This window comes from Bubalus bubalis, chromosome 21 (genome assembly GCF_019923935.1).
Source record: "Bubalus bubalis isolate 160015118507 breed Murrah chromosome 21, NDDB_SH_1, whole genome shotgun sequence".
Classification (NCBI taxonomy): Eukaryota; Metazoa; Chordata; class Mammalia; order Artiodactyla; family Bovidae; genus Bubalus; species Bubalus bubalis.
The window spans coordinates 9384320-9400711 of NC_059177.1; positions in this window are offsets into that span (position 1 = coordinate 9384320).

A 16392-nucleotide genomic window follows, 5' to 3' on the forward strand; every position below is an offset into this window, starting at 1 on the left:
TGGTAGACAGTATGGATGTGCCTTGCTATGCCTCCTAAGATAACTGACCCCTTGGTTTTTGTGCCATAATTATGGAAATTATGTGCGTGCCCCAAACGGAATGAACCATTACTGTCTTGGCTTGTCACTCTGCTCCATTGGACATAAAGTAATCTTTCAAAATAATATGCAGTCACTGCTTTGGCCCTCCTTACTACCAGTTCTTATGCATTGATATGACATCATTTAATGCAAGTTGAAGAAACTTGCTGCATTCACCTTTTAAAATTTTTATTGAAATAGAGTTGATTTAGAATATTGTATTAGTTTCTGCTGTACAGCAAAGTGAATCAATTATATGAATACACATATCTACTCTGTTTTTTATTTTTACCCACATAGGCCATTGCAGAGTATTTCCCTGTGCTTTACAGTAGGTATAATTAGTTATCTATTTCATATATAGTGACGTGTATTTGTCAGTCCCAACCTTCTAATTTGCCCCTCCCCTGCCCTTACATCCTGGTAACTATAAGTTTTTCTCCATCTGTAACTCTATTTCTGTTTTGTAGGTAAGTTTATTTGTACCCTTTTACTTTAGATTCCACATACAAGTGATAGCATATGATATTTGCCTTTCTCTGTCTGACTTAACTTCACTCAGTTTGATCATCTCTAGGTCCATCCATGTTGATGCAAATGACATTATTTTGTTCTTTTATGGCTGAGTAATATTCCATTGCATATATATATACCACTTCTCTATCCAGTCCTTTGGCTGAACATTTAGGTTGCTTCCATGTCCTGGCTATTATAAATAGTGCCACAATGAATACTGGGGCACTTTTCAAATTATGGTTTTCTGTGGATATATGCCCAGGAATAGGGTTGCTGGATCGTATGATAGTTCCATTTTGGTTATTTTAGGGAACCTCCGTACTGTTCTCTATATAGGCTCTACCAGTTTACATTCCCACCAACAGTGTAGGAGGGTTCCCCTTTCTCCATACCCTGTCCAACATTTATTGTTTGCAGATTTTTGATGATGGCCATTCATTCAGTAACTAATGAGATACCTCATTAGTTTTGATTTGAATTTCTCTAATGACAATGTTGAGCCTCTTTTCATGTGCTTTTCTTCTTTGTAGAAATGTCTATTTATAGCTTCCTCCCATTTTTTGATAAGGTTGTTTGTTGATATTGAGCTGCATGAGTTGTTTGTATGTTTTGGACATTAATCCCTTGTTGGTCTCATTGTTTGCAAATATTTTCCCCATTTTCTTTTCTTTTTGTTTCTGGTTTCCTGCCTATGTTTTCTTCTTAGAGTTTTATAGTGTCCAGCCTTACATGTAGATCTTTAATCCATTTTGAGCATTCTGTTAGTAAGATAGAGATGCTGAAACAAATACAAGTTGGACTTTTATCTTAGACTATGAGCTCAATCTCCTAAGAATCTGTTGTGAGGCTAGTCACAGAGCAGAGGGCAAACTTATTGAACTGAACTGACTAGTAGAACCTGTATCTTTTAACATATCAGAAGGTTTTTTGGCATAGTAACTAAAAGTACTCTAGGGGCCTACTTCCTGCAAATTGGCCAACAGCTAGTCCTGTTCTGATGTTCATGTCATCATGCTTTCCCTCAACTTAAGTTATTAAGGGCTGATCAGTGGTTGACTAAACTTCACAGGAAGCAGATTTGTCACAGTGAAGTACACTATCATACAGGGATAGGAAAATCAGAATTTCATACCTCAGTCCATTCAAGTCTTAGGTTAAGTCACTGGCTTTTTAGACCCTTAGATTTGCCATTTAAAAATGTCATTCTCCTCATGGAACTACTTTTTACCTAGGGATTTCTGTGAAGCGTGATATGGTTGTTGGTAAGATCCTTTGAGATTCCTTGCAGAAAAGATCTGCCATGTGAAGCCCTATTGTTTTCTGAAATCAGAGAGTCAACTGGAAGATTCTAGTTCAAGAAATTATCAGCAAAGTAATACTCGGCAAGATTCAAAGGGCAAATGTCTAAGAATGATGCATGTGAGGCATACTTTCCCCCATTTTTCACACTTACTCTCATGTAGGCAGCAGGAAAAAAAAAAAAAAAAAAAAAAAAAAGTCAGCACTAACAAGAAAAATCTCCCTTAAAAATTGTCCTATTTGCAAAATTAGAGTTTCATCTAGATCATTAAGAAAGCCATCAGAGAGTTGGGTTTTGGTAATGATGAACATTAAACACTAAAGACTAATTTCTTTAGTCTATTTTGCTTTTTTTTTTTCAAAAAAAAATCACAGAAAAATGCTTTATTTTTCTAATTCTGTTGAAGTCTTCTTTACAAAAATATTCTTTCAAATCACTCTTGAGATATTAGTTTAATTGCATCAAATAATTGAATGATTTCACATACACAAGTAACATTTTATTACTTGGCTGTGATGTGGCTTCTATCCTTTGTTGAAAAAAATATCCATTATCATCTAATTGAAACAGAAATTAGATAAATGAATGTTAGTTCTGAGTTTTAAAATCAAGGCACTATTAGTACTTTTTAGATCTAATATTGGTGGGCCTACTGAATATTCATTACTCTCCTGGCATCTGATCCATCTGGAGGTTCATTGCACTGTTTCCCTTTCTTCCTTGTTCCAGCCTAGATCCACTGTAACATTTGCTCTCCCTGACAGTGGAGTTTTGGTCAACTGCCTACTCCTTCTGCTGCTCTACAGGAGTGGCTGTTGAGTTTCCCTTTAAAATACAAGGGAATTGAAAGTGCAGGAAAAGAGCAAGGAGTGGAATACAGTAGCTAGCCAATAACACACCATGTAGTTGGGTTGTATTAGTATTCTAGAATTGCTTTGTTATTCAGTCTCTTAGTTGTGCCTGACTCTTTACGACCTCATGGACTGCAGCATGCCAGGCTTCCCTGTCCTTCACTGTCTCCCAGAGTTTGTCCAGACTTATGTCCATTGAGTCAATGATGCCATCCATCTCATCCACTGTCGCCCCCTTCTCTTTCTGCCCTCAATCTTGCCCAACATCAGGGTCTTTTCCAGTGAATCAGCTGCAGACCTGCTACCTGTCCTCAAATTCTCTTGAGCTGAGATTTGCCAAAGGAGATAAGCCACTGGCTATACTATTGATTTTGCTGACCATGTTAATTTTGACCTTTTTATCCCAAATGTCCAATATCACATATCATCTGTGGCCCCTGATATAGATAACACACACCATGGGCAAAAGCTTAAAGATATCATCAGTGGCGACACAGTGATAGTGGCATTGATGGTGATAGAGATGATGATGATGATGGAGAAGAAAAGCTTACATCACTGAAAGAGTTCCCAGCAAAAATATTGCTTCATTTAACAATAGCTTCTTGAAAATACACGTGCACCAAAAGATTTCACCCATTAAGGAAGATTGAGTCTGAGGTACAAACAGTGGTAAAAATCACAGCACAGTTTATGTCACGCGATAAATGTGCACATACGATTCAATCTATTCTATTTGTAAATATAATTTGGCTTTCCACTGCTGTTATTGATTATTAAAGTGTCCTCTGAGTATCTGCAAACTGCAAACCTTCAGAAATGGAGTGTGGTGGGTTGTTTATGCTTAGATATCCTGTCAAGATAACAACTTTGATCTGCCATCAACAAAATGGGTCTACAGATGAAGTAATGGTAGCGGAAATCAGTTGATAATGTGTTTCTGAGCATTGGACGAGCCTCTTATTTTAAAGAGTTACTGCCAGTCTCTCTTCCCACAACCAAGCTGTCAGGACCTTTTGTGATCGTGTTTGAAACTAGTACATTTATGGATGTGTCTGCCCAGCTGTTTGGATGATGGGATCTCAGGCCTCAGTGTAACCTGAGCAAGACTGCTGGAAAATAGTCCTGCCTTGCTACGTGTTAAATAACAGCAGTGGTTAGGGAACTTCTGAAATAAAAAAAAATTAAAAGGGAAAAGAGGAAGGAAAGGAAGAGAGAAGATATTGCATGACTGTATATCAGACTTCCTTGGCTAAAAAAGTCCAGATTAGCATTTTAAAGCTGGTAAAAATAAATCCAAGCATTTATGCAATTAAAATTTTTCTGGTAGTCACATTGAAAGTGTAAAACAAAATGGGTGGGATTTTTTAAATAATATATTTTAGTTAATCCAAAATGTTATCCTTTCTACATGTAATCAATGAAAAAATATTTGTCAGGCATTTTACTCTTTTTTTTTTTAGCACTTTGTCTGGGAAAGTGAAAACTTTTGTCCCTTAGCTGAGTCCACCTACTTGTGACCCCATAGATTGTAGCCCACCAGGCTCCTCTGCCCATGGGATTCTCCACGCAAGAATACTGGAGTGGGTTGCTATTCCCTTCTCCAGGGGACCTCCCAAACCCGGGGATCAAACTCGTGTCTCCTGCATTACAAGCAGGTTCTTTACCAACTGAGCCACCAGTATTTTATACTTGCAGTACATCTCAGCTCAGGGTACTCAGATTTCTGGTGTTTTATTGCCGCATGTAGCCAGCAGCTGCTATAATGGACTCTACATGTCTGCTGCTGCTAAGCCGCTTCAGTCGTGTCCGACTCGGTGCAACCCCAGAGACGGCAGCCCACCAGGTTCCCCCGTCCCTGGGATTCTCCAGGCAGGAGTACTGGAGTGGGTTGCCATTGCCATGTCTACAGCTCCTTATAAGATCCGGCTAAATGTGTTCTCCAGCTGAGCCTCGTCACTGCTTAGCTTCTACCCCTGTCTTTTCCTGCTTTTCTTACCGATTTTTCCCCGAACACATTTGTACAGAAATCTCAGGCTCTGCTTCTAGAGAAATGGACTTAAACCAATGCTTATTTAATGAGGGATCAAATAGACTTCTTGATGCTATTTCATCCTTGCCATTCCTCCTATCTCTTTCTTCCTCAATGTCTTCTCATTTCTTTCCATATCCCACTTGGATTGGAGAATGTATATGTGGCAGGAATTTCTAGAGTCAACAGCAATAACCTCATCTGTTCAGTTCAGTCACTCAGTCATGTCCAACTCTTTGCAACCCCATGGACCGCAGCACGCCAGGCCTTCCTGTCCATCACTTGTGGTATCCATTAAAAAACAAATTCTTAATCTCTTGGTAAAGTAACATACAGTCAAAACAAACAATCAGAACTCCTGATTTGGACTTCGACTTCCAGTTTGGAACACACTTATCTGCAAGGTGTTTGCCACACTTCTGCTTATGGAGTGTGCTTTGTCTGTTCTTAATTTCTCAAGATCAGATCCCAGGGTCAGTCATTGTGTTTGGTATGAGCGACAAATGCACTCAGGGAAAATGTCAAAACAAAAACCCTTTTCAAAAGACAAGTGTCAAAAAGAGAAAGAGATTTTGACAACGCCTTGCGAGAAGTATTTGAATATAGTCCTTTAGTTGATTCCTTTTTATTATTGTTCACTCAAACTCCATTAAGAGGAACAACAAGCATTTGGTTTCTCTCATCATTTGGGAACAAAATAAAAGATCTTTATAACCATTCTCCTGTTTATGCTACCCAGGCATAGTGATGAATGGATGGCTAACTGCTCCCACGATGGCAGAAAATTGGCTAACAAGGAAAAATGTTATGCTCCCTCAGACAGCAACTGACTCTGGGATAACATTAAAGCTGTCTGTCAGTTAAGTAGCTATTCAATTTTATTTTATTATACTTTTTTTTTGCTTGTTTTTTTGTTTGTTTATTTTTTAGGTTTAAGCAAAAACAGACTGGCAAGTTGCAAACTCGCTAACTGGCAAGTTGTTGAGGACATTGACAGCATTTTAAAATCAGTTTAGTTCAAAAGAAGTGAACAGTAGAGAGAAAGGAAACTCTTTTGGCTGTCTGTGAATTTAACTCCAAATAGGCCTGCAGTTTGTCCTAATCCATTTTAACTCATAGTAATCTGATATGTACTTTTTCTAAGGAATTGTTCAGACTCGTTTATATGGGGAGAAGGGAAGGTTGATGAATTCACATTTTTGTAGTCTGTCTTCTCTTATACTTTTTTAGTGGATCAGGAGCACATCAGGTTGTGACAGTTACTATTTTTGCATGATTTACCTGAATAGATAGAGATATTTTATAGGACAAATTACTGTTGTGTCTAATATCGCCTGTTCAATATGTCCAGAAATATAGCTTGTTTTAAGTATTTGTTTATTCATTTGGTTCCACCAAGTCTTAGTTGTGGCACACAACACTTTGGATCTTCATTGCACCATGAAGGATCTTTCGTTGGGGGCATGTGGAATCTAGTTCCTTGATCAGGGGTTGAACCCAGGCTCCCGGCATTGGGAACATGAAGTCTTAGCCAATGGATCACCAGGAAGTCCCCAGAAAGACAGTTTTTTTGTTTGTTTGTTTGTTTTGAGCAATTTACCTTATAACAAAGTGGAATATTTTTATGGAAAATAATCAATTAAAATAGAGGGTAAAGATCATAATACAAAAGAGGAAAAAAAGGAAACTAAATGAAAGCAAACCAGACTATTAAGTGGGAGGTAGAATATCATTCTCAATGAGTGTCTTAATTTGTTCAGGCTTCTCTACCAAAATGCCACCCATGCTTATAAAGAACAGAAATGTATTTCTCACAGTTCTAGAGGCTGAAAGTCCAAGGTCAGGGCACAGATAGATTCAGTATCTAGTGAGGGTCATTTCCTGGTGTGCAATCTTTTCCCAATGTCCTTATGGAGTAAAAGGGGCAAGAGAGCTCTTGCAAGTCTCTTTTATAAGGGCACTAATCTCATTCACGAGACTCCACTCCTATGAGCTAAATCACTCCCCAAAGGCCCCACATCCTTATAGCATCACACTCGGGATTAGATTTCAGCATATGAATTTTAGGGAGTCCCAAATATTCAGTCTATAGCAATAAATTGCAAACTAGGAGTTAGAAGGTTGGCGTTCTTGTCATATATGTGGCCTTGTGTGAAGCACTGGGTCTCTTGGGAGCCATGGTTTTCATCCTTAAGTGAGGCAGTTGGACTAAATGCTCCTTCAACACCCCTTCCTAGTAGTCCTATGTACCATGGCACCGTGTCAGCTCCTATAAAGATGCTTGGTATTGTACTGCTTGCTTTGCTCTGATTGGAGGCATATTCCTGGGTCAGTAGGTACGGTGGAAAGAGTTTTGAGGACAGATAAATCAAAGTTTAAATTCTACACCTACCACTTAACTATATGACCTTGAGCAAATTACTGGCTCATCTGAAAAACAGAGATAATAATACCTACTTCCCAGAGTTTTGCTGATGCCCTTGAACAATGTCTGGAACAAAATAGGCTGGTGAAAAATCTTTTTTTTTATCTTTTCAGTTACTGAGAGGCCATTTTTTTCTGACACGTCTCCCCAGTATACGAGAAAAATAGTTCTCCACGGGAAACTGGCCTTTCCCTGAGCCTGTGCAGAGAGTATGGGCAGAAAAGGAGAAACTGGGTCTTGGTCTGAGAAACAACTTCCATTCCCCTAGGGGAAACCAGGCCTTATAAAAGATCTCCCTAGAAAGCCAGGGGATCCCAAGAGGACCCAATGACTGTTTAGATAAATAAGCAGAGAGATACAAAGAAATGGGTCTTAAGACTCAATCTATAGCAAAAGAGATCTAGAGAAATAATACAGGACACTGAGGGGGTGGAGTAGGAGAAAGAAGAGGGGAGAAACTGATGCATGGATCTGTCTGACTCTTCAGCAGAAATCTTGGCAGCTTTTTCACGTGGGATTAGGGCACAAGCGACTTGCAGCAAGGTTGGCATTTTGATCCACTGGCAGAAGAAAAGATTTGTGACTTTTCCATATCAAGATTGCAAAAAGAATATTGCTTTTTCTTTCTTATCGTATAAAATAAAGCACTGGCATTGTAGTCTGTCTTCTTCAGCAAGTTTTTAGTGGATCATCAGCACCATCCGGTTGCGATGGCTTTATTTTTGCATGATTCATCTGAATAAATGAAGGTATGTTATATGTCAAATTATCTCCTGTTATGTCTAATATCTCCTGTTTAATGTGTCCAAGATGATAGGCTTTTTTTTTGTTTGTTTGAGCAATTTGACTATGCATATTGTCTCATTGTCTTAATACAATACTGTTTAGGGAGGCTGATTCCTAAATACATGGTAGGAATACAATTACCCTGATGAGGTCTGGTTTAAATGATCAGAAAACTTTCTAAATGTGTTTACATGCTGGTTTGTATAAAATAGTCATTAAAGCAAGATTTAAGGATTGTGCAGAAAGGTTGTATGGCTTCTTAACTAGGTTTTCTTATTTTTCTTTTTACATGTGTAATAGCAGAATGTTCTCTATTAACTGTGCATTATGTCTAGACTACTAACGCTCTGTCAGGGAAGATAAAGAAAGGGGAAGCAAGAGAAACCTGATATTTAGGAGAATTACTTCAAGGCAGAAGAAGATTGAACATTTTTTGTTTGTTTTTGAGAAAATCAGATTTTTGCTAAACATCAATACTAAACATAATCTCATTATTTTAGCAAAATTTATTTAGCATGAAGCTCTCCATTTTAGGGCCTCCCAGGTGGCGCTAGTGGTAAAGAACCTGCCTGCCAAAGCAAGTGATGCAAGAGACGCAGGTTCAATCCCTAGGTTGGAAAGATCCCCTGGAGGAGGGCATGAAAACCCACTCCAGTATTCTTGCCTGGAGAATTCCATGGGCAGAGGAGCCAGGCAGGCTATAGTCCATGGGGTTGCAAAGAGTCGGACACAACTGAAGCAACTTAGCACAGACACATGCACTGCATATAAAATGAGTCTTAGCAGAGATGTTTCATGTGTATTATAGATTACTTGAGGAATAATAATCAGTGAGGACTAAAGGAACATAGATTGTTCATCAGCACATAGAATCATTTTTTCATGTAAGTATTCATTCATTCAAGAGAGCATTTACTGGGGACTTTCCCTGGTGGTCCAGTGGCTAAAACTCAGTGTTCCCAATGTAAGCAGCCTGAGTTCAATCCCTGGTCAGGGGACTATTTCTCTCATACCACAACTAAAGACCCCACGTGCTGAAGCAAAGATCAGAGATCCCACGTGCTGCAACAAAGACCCGATACAGCCAAATAAATAAATAAAAACAAATGTTTAAAGGGAGAAAGAGGATGTTTACTGAGCGCGTGCTATGGACCAGACATAGAGCCAGAGGCCGGGCAGGTAGTGATAGTGATGGCAAGCCTGTGCCCTCCAGGAGCCCCGGCGTAGCAGGACAGGTAGATGCATGAACAGTTACCATTGACTTTTGCGTGGCTCAAAGTTGAAGAGCATGCCTCCTGCTAAAAGCCACCACGTTCTCCTGGTCACAATTAACACGCCTTGCTTCTCTTACCAAATGCATACCAGTATTTGGGATTTAAGGCCTTCTTAAATTCATAAAGGTGCTTCCCTAGTGGCTCAGATGGTAAAGGATCCTCCGGCAATGCAGGAGACGTGGATACAATCCCTGGGTCGAGAAGATCCCCTGGAAAAGGGAATAGCTACCCACTCCAGTATTCTTTCCTGGGGAATTCCATTGACAGAGGAGCCTGGTGGGCTACAGTCCAGGGGATCACAAACCAAACACGACTGAGCAACTAAAACACACACACATACATTCATAAAGACATGAAAGTGATTCCCTGTCATCAAGATTTGTCTTGTACAGCCTGTATCCTAGTCAATGTTGCTCCTTTTCTGTAAAAACACTGAATAAAACTCCAGGGAAGAGAGGAAGGAAAAGGATAGGGAGAAGGGAGAGAGAATCTTTCTCCTGTTATACATAGTTGGAATGTACAGAGCTTGGTTTCGGAAACATCTAAGGTTTAGTTCTCTCTCATCAATTTCTGGGAGAAGGAAATGGCAACCCACTCCAATATTCTTGCCTGGAGAATCCAGTGGACAGAGGAGCCTGGAGGGCTGCTGTCCCTAGAGTCGCACGGAGTCGGACACGACGGAAGCGACTTAGCATGCATGCATGCATTGGAGAAGGAAATGGCAACCCACTCCAATATTCTTGCCTGGAGAATCCCAGGCACAGAGAAGCCGGGTGGGCTGCCGTCTATGGGGTCTTATAGAGTCGGACATGACTGAAGTGACTTAGCAGCAGCAGCAGCAGCATCAATTTCTGGTTGTATGATTTTAAAGAAAAGCATTTCAGCTTCCAGAGGCTATTTCCTTATTCCCACTATGAAGAGGGAGATAACTATGCCACAGTGTTGCTATAGGAGTGGGAAATGTACCATGTGTGTAAGTAACGAGGGCGTGGAAGACTGCAATACAGTAGGGGCAGGAGTTCTGTCTAAAAAAGGCAAAACTGGACAACGTCTGATCAGTCTGGACTGCATGGGCCACAGAACTGAGTCAGAATCCCAGTCTCCCTCCCCTCAAAAAGTCTTCTTGGAACTCTCCATCCATCCACAGCCTACTGAAATTTCCAAACGCAGCTCTGACTCCATTCTGTCATGGACGATACCCTTTAACACCCCATCCTCCCATAAGCTCCTCTTCTCTGAACAACCCCAGATGAGCAGTACGTCATCTGTGAGATGAACAAATCCATGCCCAGGAGTAAAGGTGACAGCTTAACGGAAGAAACAAGAACTAGACTCAGAAAAATAAATGCTGCGTGATATCACTTATATCTATGCCTTTACATATACTTATTTTTCTAACAGAAGTGTCTTCTCTTCCCTTGGGTTATGTGTTATGTGTAGTGAAAGGGACATGCGTTTCCAGGGAAAATGAATCAGTATGATGTTTCTTCTTATCTTACCCTTGTCGTCATGGTCCACTTTCCTATAGTGCCTTTCCTTTTTTATCTACTTGATAAACTTACTCCTCTTGTAAAATCTAATTGTTATCTACCAATTAACCTGCTGCTAAGTCGCTTCAGTCGTGTCCAACTCTGTGCGACCCCATAGACGGCAGCCCACCAGGCTCCCCCGTCCCTGGGTTTCTCCAGGCAAGAACACTGGAGTGGGTTGCCATTTCGTTCTCCAACCAATTAACCCATTTGTGCTCAATCACTCCCTTCTTTAAAGTTGTATGCTAAGGTGCATTACTATCATCCTGTTTAAAATAACTGTAGGTGAAAAAATTATGTCACTCTCCATGGTTGCTCATATCCATGTGTTTGTAATAAAGAAATATCAGTATTGATTGTGGGTTTGAGTATCTGGTAATATATGAAGACAGTAGAAATAACTCTGCTGAACTGATTGATAATAACACATTTATCCAAGCTAAATTGATGCCATTAATAAGAAATACTGTATAAGAATACCCCAAACAATGATATGCTGTCTCTGTTCAACCGATACAGAAACATGCTGGGAAGATCTCTGAAGCCCTAGCATCATTTTTTGACACTGGTTGATGAGGTAGTTGGTTTACTGGAAACCAGAAAGTTGTGATTCTCATTTCACCCCTTAGATTTAAAGGACCTGTGACCATGAGAAAGTTATTTAACTATTCTAAAGTTTTCCCAATTGTGAGATTACCTGGCTCACATACAATCACATGAGATAACACATGTGACATGTATGTTGTAAACAGTAAAGATATTGCCATTGTGATGGTTTATCTGTTCAGTAAATAGTTTCTGAAAATCTGTCCTTTTTCTCTCCTGTTAGGTACAAAGATTATCAGCCCTTCCAACTTGTACAACTTAGTAGACACATGAATAGAAGTTTACGTTTCAGGAATATGTTCAGATACTCATTTTTAAAAGATGAAGTGTTTAGTGTCTAGCAACCTGAATGGCAAATTAATGTGACATAGAAGGTTAGTCCCTTATATTACTGCTCAATAAACGTGCTGAAAATTATGCGTGCATTTTCTATTCATATAAAATCTTCAAATCATCCTTTAACCATATCATGTTCTTTACTTTCAGAGTATCAATATATTAACTTTATCCTTTCCCCTTAGATACTGCTATAACTCTTTTATCCTTTCTCATCCAGATTACAATTTTTTTGATGGATTTCTTTCTCTCATGATTTCTCCTTCTGATCTATTTTCCCTGATTTTTCCTGGATGGAATGCTCTTTCTAAGATCCAAATATGTCATCATTTTTCTCCATGAACACTTCCATCCTTCCTTAAGGACTGTGGGTCATTTCCTTTCTTCACTGGCTTATATGATCATGATCCTACAACTCACTTCTAAATCTATTCTCCCCAACCCTTACATTGTGACAGCCAGCCCATCCATGTGTCCAATTACCCTATGTAGAGAGTTTGTTTAGATATTCTACTTCCTCTTTAAAAGAATCCACTATGACCTCTTTTGACTGAGGCTAAACTTTTGTCACCAAGGCTAAATTGATCCTAACCTCAAGTTTTACTAAGTGAAGTGAAGTCGCTCACTCGTGTCCGACTCTTTGTGACTCCATGGACCATAGCCCACCAGGCTTCTCAGTCCGTGGAATTCTCCAGGCAAGAGTACCGGAGTGGGGTGCCATTTCCTTCTCCAGGGGATCTTCCTGACCCAGGGATCAAATCCACATTGCAGGCAGACGCTTTATCGTCTGAGCCACAGGGCCTTCACAAAACAAGACTAACCCATTAGTCTTATAGGATTCTCTTCAATGTGATCTTTGTTCTTTTTTTTTTTTAATGTATTGGAGTATAGCTGACTTAAAATGTCTTCGTTTTTACTGTACAGCAAAGTGAATCAGTTATACATATACATATGTCCACTCTTGAAAATTCTTTTCCCATGTAGGCCATTACAGAGCATTGAGACGTTTCCTGTGCTATACAGTAGGTCCTTATTGGTTATTTATTTTATATATAGTAGTGTTTATATGTTATTTCCAAACTCCTAATTTATCTCTCCTCCTATCCCTCCTGGTGACCGTAAGTTTGTTTTCTATATCTGTGATTCTGTTTCTGTTTTGTAAACAGGTTTATTTGTACTAGTTTCTTAAATTACACATATAAGCCATGTCATATATTTGTCTTTCTCTGTATGACTTACTTCATTCAATAAAATAATCTCGAAGTCCATCCATGTTGCTGCAAATGACGTTAGTTCATTCTTTTTATGGGTGAGCAGTGTTCCATTGTATATATGTACCGCACCTTCTTTAGCCATTCCTCTGTTGATGGATAGTTAGGTTGCGTCCATGTTCTGGCTATTGTAAATAGTGCTGCAATGAGCATTGGGGTGCATGTATCTTTTTGAGCTGTAGTTTTCTCTGGCTATATGCCCAGGAGTGGAATTTCTGGGTCACGTGGTAGTTTTATTTTCAGTTTCTTAAGGAACCCCCATACTGCTCGCCATAGTGGCTGTTACCAATTTACATTCCTTCCGACAGTGCAGGAGGGTTCCCTTTTCTCTACACACTCCTCAGCGTTTATTATTTGTAGACTTATTGAGGATGGCCATTATGACTGGTGTGAGTTTATACCTCCTTGTAGTTTTGATTTGCATTTCTCTAATAATTAGTGATGTTGAGCATCTTTTTATGTGCTTTTTGGCCATCTGTATGTCTTCTTTGGAGTAATGTCTGTTTAGATCATTGGCCCATTTGTTTTACTTGAGCTGCATCCGCTGTTAGTAATTTTATAGATTAATCCCTTGTTAGTCACTTTGTTTGCAAGGATTTTCTCCCATTCGGTAGGTTTTCTTTTTGTTTTGTTTATGGTTTCCTTTCCTGTGATCTTAGTTCTTAATATTGAGAACTTCCCAGGGACCTGCATGTCCACAAATGACTGCAAAAACCTCAACATGCAAAGGACTTAAGCTTTAGTAGCAAGAGGCAACACACTTGGTATTTGGGAGCAGAAGGTCCTAATGCAGATTATTGAATTACCCTTTCCTAGCTCTCCTGGCTGATCATAATCTAAGGCACTAGCAGTCCCCTATGAGAAGCCAAGTGACTTCTTTATAAATATTTTACAGGAGTCAACTAGGGATTTGTTTCAGAATACTGATTCTGTCTTTTTTTTTTTTTCTACCTGCACATATGCGATGAAGCAGCAAATAGCATCATCCTAGGGTTGTAATGATCAAGAGTTTCAATTTTTAGCAAAAGTAGTACTTTAAATTTCACCAAAAGTTTGACCCACTGCTTCTCATGTAGGATAAATAAAATTCAGATTTGCAGTTTTATATCCAACTGTATTTGCCTATACTAAATAAAAGGATAGAATGGTTTTTTTTTAAACAAAGCTGAAAAACCTACACATCTTTTCAAAGGCTTGTAACTTAAAACATGGTTCTCAATTTCAGTCAAAGTTTCGTAAAAAGAATTTTTCTTTTGGCATGAGATTTTACAAGAAAATGTTCACATAGGGAAAAAAAGAAAAAGCTTTTAACAGAAAGTTAATAGGGTGGCCTAAATGGAAACTTAGATGGAAGTGTTCACCCCACTAATGTGTCTCTCCATGAAACTTCAAAAGAAAAGACAGCAGGATAGCCCTTCACTAAATGCAGCTGTACGGGCAGGCTGCTGTGTCATTAGCTGGGGATGGTCACTTCTTTTCTGAATGTATTTTCTCTGGACCTAAAGCAGTTGCCCACAGTATTTAGATTATTTAAGCACCAAAATAGTCATTGGCTGAAAAATTAGTATTCCTCTCTTTGGACTTTGCTCTCTGCTGGGTGAAGAGAATATTTACGTCAAGCTGTCATTTTTCATCATAAAGAAAATGTGCTCTGAAAAAAAACACAAGCTATTAGAGACACGGTCTTGTACTCTTGGAAAAATACTTGATAGTGTGGCATTTTCCATTCTGTTCCCCATCTTTGTCATGATGATGAGAGCCCCAGATGTGGATATGGGTTATGTAAATGCCAACAGTGATCTCCTACATTTATCAAAATGAATGTGGAGGAATATCTACTTGTTGTGTGAACAGCATAGCTCTTGGCTTGGTTGAGGTGACACTTTGAATATTCTTCTACCTGAATTAGAATTCATGCTCAGTCTTGCCCGAAGTCTAACATATGAAACACCACTGTGCTGTGTGCTGTGCTTAGTTGCTCAGTCGTGTCCAACTCTTTACAACCCCATGGACTGCAGCCCTCTGTCCATGGGGGTTCTCCAGGCAAGAAGACTGGAGTGGGTTTTCATCCCCTCTTCCAGGGGATCTTCCCAACCTGGGGATGGAACCCAGGTCTCCTGCATTGCAGGCAGATTCTTTGAATCTACCTGTTCTGGGTTTTTAAAAGTTTGGCTTCAACTCCATTCATAATTGAGTGATTTCGTATTGGAACACAAAATACAAAATTTAATAACCCAATATAGTTTCCACTCAGAATAATGTTTCTCAGCACTTGATGCACATCCAAATGTTTAATAAGGGATATATTTAAGCTCTTGTTTCTATATTCCTCAGTCAGTTCAGTCGCTCAGTCATGTCTGACTCTTTGCGACCCCATGAACCGCAGCACACCAGGCCTCCCTGTCCATCACCAACACCCAGAGTCCACCCAAACTTATGTCCATTGAGTCGGTGATGCCATCCGATCATCTCATCCTCTGTCATCCCCTTCTCCTCCTGCCTTCAATCTTTCCCAGCATCAGGGTCTTTTCAAATGAGTCAGCTCTTCGCATCAGGTGGCCAAAGTATTGGAGTTTCAGCTTCAGCATCAGTCCTTCCAATGAATATTCAGGACTGATCTCCTTTAGGATGGACTGGTTGAATCTCCTTCTCACCCAAATTCCTCCTAACCAAAAAACTCAGAAAGAACAAAAGTTAAGATGAGCTCTCAGGGCCAAGGAAAGGGCATTCTACTGACCAAGACAACCAGAGAAAGAGGCTCAGTGAGATATATCATGAGAGAAACAAAAATCAAACCCTAGCTTCTGTCCAGAGGAAAAGCATGGGGTCCTGTCAGGAGGGCTCACAGCCAAATGGAACCAGGAACACAGACATTTATAAAGAGCAGTGCACGATCAGGAAAAAGTATAAGGTGATTAATCTTATTGGTGTTGGTAGAATGCTATGGGGTATGCTGGACAGTACTATCTGAAAAGGCACAGAGATAGAGCAGATATGGACTCCTTTATTCAAACAACTGTTTGGAAAAGAAACAGGCATACCTGAGTGTATGGGGGATAAAATGATTGAGATATGTACAAGATATCTTTTACTAACAGTTTTAGTGTCCAAACAGAAAGCAGCTTCCTAGGAAAGTCATTCGTCCAAGTGAGCTTGTTTCACTGATTTCAGAGTGTGAACTTCATGAGAGCTACTTACTAGTTGAATAGCCGTGGACGTGGGTGCTTGTTTGTTTTAACATCTCTGCCTTAGTTTCCTCATTTCCAAAACTGGGACAGAAACAGTGCGTCTCTCACAATGTTGTCATTAATATTAAATGGGTCAACATATGTAAATGATAATAGCATTACCGAAGGTGGGGTCCAACTGCTTGATGCTCCAAAGC